Genomic DNA, 6,164 nt, shown 5'->3' on the forward strand with positions numbered 1-6,164 from the left:
CACACACACATCAGAGAGAAAGGGAAAGAGAGATGTAGCAAGAAGCAGAGAGAAAAGATAGATATTGAAACAGAAACAAAAAATGAGACAACCACTACCTTTAGTTTTCTGTGAAACAGAAACCATCATACAAAACCTGAATTTATTCAGTGTTCACTTGTCCCTTTTCATTGTGGAGAGCCTGGTGGCCAAATGGATTTTTTGTTGTTTGTGTGTGTATTTCTTTTTCTTTTCTTTTTAAAATGTCTTTGAGTGAGAAACCTTGAATCATTTTTTTCTTATTTTCTGGAGAATAATTTGTCTGATACAATAAAAACCTATATCTATCTATCTATCATAGACACACACACACACATCCATGTAATCATTGAAGTCAAAGTAGATTTTTTTTTCTTTCATATTATCTTTTGGAAGAATATAAAAAGAAATCTGATTAGAAAGACAGCAGGGATAGTTTATTGTAGGGATACAGGTAATGGACTCTACCAGTGCTTCCCAAACCTCCAGCATAGAAGCATCACCTGGGGTATTTCTGAAGGATGGGTTCTAATTCAGGTGATCTGCAAGTGGGCCTGATATCCTACCTATTAAATTTTCAGGTGCTACTGCTTCTGCTGCTGGACCACACTGTGAGTAGCAAGGAGCCTAGAGGATTGCTGGCAATCTCATCTAAATCTGAATCCTTATACAACAGGACTTGTGTCATCAGTTGCAGAGTTCTGAAAAAGAAAGCAAAGCAAAAGTTTCATATTGAACCTTAAATTAGAAAACTAAAGAACACTTAAGGGTAATTCTGATTTATTTCATATCCCATGATGCTCTATAGTGCCACAGAGAATCATTCCAGATGGCTAAAATAGTATGTTTGTAACATTCTCCTTTGAAGACAGCCTGCAATACTGCTTGGTAGTTAATTCAGTATTTAACAACCTCTACCATATTTAGCAAAAGTTCCCTATGCTTTATCATCAACTAATTCTTTATGTCCAAACCCCATTAAAGCAGAAAATTCCTCTAAATGATGCTTCTTTCTAAACTCAAAAACTATTCCTTAATATGTACTCTCTCACTTTCCATTCTGTACACTAAGCTACCTCAGATGGTTTAGACTTTTCTCAATGGGACATTTTCCAGGCCTTTAATCATTTGGGTAATCTTATCTGAGTGATGTCATACCCCACAGAGAGTAATTTATTCTATCCTCAGCTGAAAAAACATCCATCCTCTTCTTTGCTTTCATTCTTTGAATCCCTAATGGCCTACTTCGTTTCAAGAATTTCTGTTTCAGGGTTGGGAATATAGTTCAGTGGAGAGCATTTGCCTAGCATGTGTGAGGCCCTAGATTCAATCCTTAGTATCACCTCTTTTATATAAACTTTATGGATCATTGTCATCTTGTTAAGATCTTTTTGTGAGTATCTACCAAATCTCCATGTTGCTATAGGTAAATGAATTAGATTGTATTACAGAAAGATTATATTACTTTAGTGAAAGATTTTATTTCAATAGGCAAGATTGTGAACATTTACCTCTAGGAAGAGTGTTGAAAACAATATTAAATGTCACAGTCACTGACACTTAAAGATCAAGAAGAAGAAGGTAGGAAGGAGCAAACTTGACCTTGCAATATCATGCATTTTCCATCCGGGAAGAAAGGGTGTATCTTGCAGTATCCACAAATTAGGAGATTAAATTTGATGTCTTAGGCTACCTTGTGCTTTATTTTCTCATTTACAGGAATGAAAAATATATTACCTCAAAATTTGTATGAATATTAAATAACAATGCTTTATTAAAGCTTTGTCATAGATCTGATAAATTGTAACTTTTTTCACAGACACTCATGTTTATTCAAAATGTGTGTAGGTCTCCTTTGCAAACAAAAAATCCAAATTATGAACTCTATATCTGCAATGATACAATCCATCCAATTATGCTTATATCTAAAATGTAAACAATGGTTATAATTTTGGTCTTGTGCTGAGCGATAATTTATGTCATTTTTATATAATAATGATATTATTGGTAGGTATCAATAATAACAAATATAAATGCATGACTATCTATTATCACTTTTAGTTATAATTAATACAAAATATTTCCCTTATAAAGGGGGATAACTTTATTATTAATCAAGTAACATTAGAAGTGATTTAAAATTTATTATTTAAATTATTGTGATATATAATTTAATTCTAAATATGTCATTGTATAAATCAAAACCAATATTTCCTGCCAATACAAACAGGTCTAAAATTTTAAAACAGTCTTTACCTTGAATTTGGCATCAGCAAAATTGTTGTTCTTTTAATGAATGCTTTTAAGTTTTACACATATGTAGGTTAAAGGCAAGTAGCTAGTTCCATGTTAGGAAAAACAAGAAGCCCTCCAGTCAATCCCTTTCCCTTAAATTCCCACTCTCTAGAAACCCTTATTCTTTTGTACTCATATCTTTAAATCTTTAATCTTTAATAATTAACTTATCATACCTCTCCAGATTTTTCTGTTAGGCTTTATTTACTGGTTACCTACTTTTAAGGTCACTTAATTTTCTCTCACAAACTTTACAAATGTGTCCAAATCTTCACCCCCTTCATCTCAATAGAGTAATGTCATATTTTCCATCAGTATCTGGAGTGTATATTATTATGACTATATAAATATTAAGCAGAATTGAATATGTACTATAATTAGTTTTACATTTTTTCACATATATTTTTCCTTTTTTGGCTTATTTTCTCTGAAGCTAATAATCCTTTTTAAATTTTTATTTATTTAGATTTCTAAACACATTACTACTTTACATCCAAACTCTTCTCCAGCTGAAAAAAGTTCTTAATATTTTCTAACTCCTGAGGTATTTGATCTATGTCATTATTCTCTGATATAAGGAGTTTAACTCATAGTGAGGTAGAGACAGGGAGCATGGAAGGAATAGATGAACTCTAGATAGGGCAGAGGGGTGGGAGGGGAAGGAAGGAGGCAGGAGTTTAGCAATGAAAGTGGAATGTGATGGATATCATTATTCAAAGTACATGTATGAAGACATGAATTGGTGTGAACAAACTTTATATACAAACAGAGATATGAAAAATTGTTCTCTATATGTGTAATAAGAATTGTAATGCATTCCACTGTCATGTATTTAAAAAAATAAAATCAATTAAAAATAATAATTTCTATACTTTATTATTTCTATGATTTCTTTTGGAATCCCTGTTATTTAAATATCAAAACTTAAAAAACTGACCTCTAACTTTCTCTATTTCTTAGTTTTTTATCTTTCTCCTGTTTTCTAGATTTTTTATTTGGTCTTCCTAGATTTATTTGAGTTTTTATTTCTACTTTGAGAATTTTTAATATTGATTCATATATATTTGGTTTTAGAGAATTTCTGATTTCTTTTTTAAAATAAATATGTTTTAATTGATACAAAAAATAATTGTGCATATTTATGGGGTATTGTGATGTTTCAAGCACACACATATCATATAATGTTTATCATTACCTTATCATGAAAACATGTAAATACTTTCTTCTAACTTTTAAAAATATGCAGTTTATTTTTCTTGTCTATAGTCACTCTGGCACTCAGTCACACACAAGAACTTCTTGATCCTCTCTATAACTTAGTACTTATTGATCAACCTCGTCTCATCCTTGCATTTCTTGACAAAATACTAGCAAACCAAATCCAATAGAACTACAAAGATTATTCACCATGATATGATTTTGTATATAGAAAACTCCAGAGATTCCACCAAAAGACTTTTAGAACGAACAAATACAGTAAAGTAGCAGTATATAAAGTCTACATACATAAATTTTTTATACAACAATAATGATATGGCTGTGGAAGAAATTAGGAGAAGAAACCTGGAGATAATACTAAGGATGTGAAAGAACTCTACAATGAAAATTACAAAATATGGAAAAAAAATTGAAGAAGAAACAAGAAGATGGGAAGATATCCCATGTTCATGGATTGGAAGATTCAATATTGTTAAAATGTCCATAATACAAAAAAGTGACTTTTAGAGTCAATGAAATCCTCACAAAATACCAATGACATTCTTTACAGAACTATAAAAGAATCCTAAAATTCATATAGAAGCAAAAAAGATCTCAACTAACCAAAACAATCCTGAGGAGTGAGGGAGGAACAATGATGAAAGCATTAAAATTCCTGATTTTAAAACATACTACAGAACCAAACCATAGTGACAGACACAGAATAGCATTGGTATAAAAATACACCTGGAGACCAGTAGATTAGAATAGAGGACACAGGAATAAACCCATATATCTTCAGGAAACTGATTCTTGACAAAAATGTCAAAAACATACATCAAAGAAAGAACAGCCACTTCAACAAATGCAAAAAAGATTGGATATTTACACATAGAAGACTGAAACTAGACTCCTATCTCTTACTCCGTACAAAAATTAACTTAAAAATGAATCAGAGACACCTACACAACTGTTTATTGTGGAACTATTCACAGCAGAGAAGATATAAAACTTAGCCAAGTTCCTGTCAACAGATGAATAGATAAAGACAAATGTACACAATAGAGTTCATTTAGACATAAGTGAGAATGAAATCCTGTCATTTGTAGAAAATGGATGAAACTGGAGGTCATCATGCTAAGTGAAATGATTCAGGCATAGAGAGACAAGTATTGCATATTTTTCTCAAATGTGGAAAATAAAAACAATGATGACTGTATATTTTGTTTCCTCTGCATTGTTACAGTTGCCATTTATATCAGATATTTCCCTCAAATGCTTGGTGATCCTTTATAGTCTGCTCCAATTAATGATCAGGGCACCAAGCAGCTGATTGGAGGTACTGGGGTCTGAACTCAAGTAAGATATATTATATGCTTGTATAATTATGTCAAAATGGTTTCTACTGTCATGTATAACTAAAGAAGAACCAATTTTTTAAAAAAAAAAGCTGATTGGAAATTCTGTATTCATTGTTCATGGTCTAGGCTTGTTGGCTATTGGTTTTACTATATGGAGCTATGATTAAGTCTTTTTAGGAAAAATTCCAAGGCCATATCACATCTCTCGCTGGCCACTGGCTGGTGCTCCATGTCTTCCTGCCACTCTGCCAATAGCAACTGAAGAAGAGATCACCACCCTTTCGATTGACAATGGCTCTAGCAGGTGCAAAGCTGGCTTAGCTGGCAACGAACAGGTGCCACGACCCCCAGGCTGTGTCTGCCTCCATTGCCCAGAGCCCTAGCCTCCAGGGCATGATGGTGGGCATGGCCTAAAAGGACTCCTACATGGGCAATGAGGCCCAGAGCAAGAATAGCATTCTGATTCTGAAGTACCCCATCAAGCACGGCATCATCACCAACTGGTCCGACTTGGAGAAGATCTGGCACCACACTTTCTACAACAAACTGCATGTGGCCCTTGAGGAGCACTTGGTGCTGCTGACCAGGACCCTCTTGAGCCCCAAGGCCACCAGAGAGAAGATTACTCAGATCACGTTTGAGACCTTGAATACCCTGGCTATGTATGTGCCCATCCAGGCCATGCTGTAGGCCTCTGAGCATAACACTAGTATTGTCATGGACTCTGGTGATGGGGTCACCCAAACAGTGCCCATCTATGAGGCTATGCCCTCCGCCACACCATCCTGTGTCTAAACCTGGCTGGCTGGGACCTGACAAATTACCTCATGAATATCTGACAGAGCACAGCTATAGCTTCACCACCATTGCTAAGCAGGAGTTCTTGTGTGACCCAGGCGTAGCTGACAGGATGCAGGAGATCACAGCCCTGGTGCCCAGCACCATGAAGATTAAGATTATCATTTCCCTCTGAGCAAAAATAGTCTGTGTGGATTGGCGGCTCCATCCTGGCCTTACTGCCTACCTTACAGCTGATGTGGATCAGAAAGCAGGAGTACAACTAGTTGGGCCCCTCTATTGTCTAATGCAGATACTTCTAGGTGAATCAATCAGGTGCCAGGCACCTGCTGTATGAGCTGATTCTGAAGTATAAATTTGCCCTGCCAAGTGTATATTCCTCATGCTAGCCTCATGAAACTGGCATAAACCTTTGAAAAGAGATTTGTCCTTGAACCTTTATCTGCTGCCAGCACTGGATCATAGAACTTGTTGCTGATTTTGACTTTGGGTTCA

At 34.8% G+C, this 6,164-nt stretch overlaps 1 pseudogene; it reads left to right on the forward strand.

The window, feature by feature from the left end:
• Positions 1 to 5,128: 5,128 nt before the first annotated feature.
• Positions 5,129 to 5,956, forward strand: LOC124097790 (actin, cytoplasmic 1-like; annotated as a pseudogene).
• Positions 5,957 to 6,164: the final 208 nt, after the last annotated feature.

The sequence above is a fragment of the Marmota monax genome, unplaced genomic scaffold, assembly GCF_021218885.2.
Source record: "Marmota monax isolate L192 unplaced genomic scaffold, Marmota_monax_Labrador192_F-V1.1 WCK01_AAM20220418_F8-fsc00694, whole genome shotgun sequence".
NCBI classification, from domain to species: Eukaryota; Metazoa; Chordata; class Mammalia; order Rodentia; family Sciuridae; genus Marmota; species Marmota monax.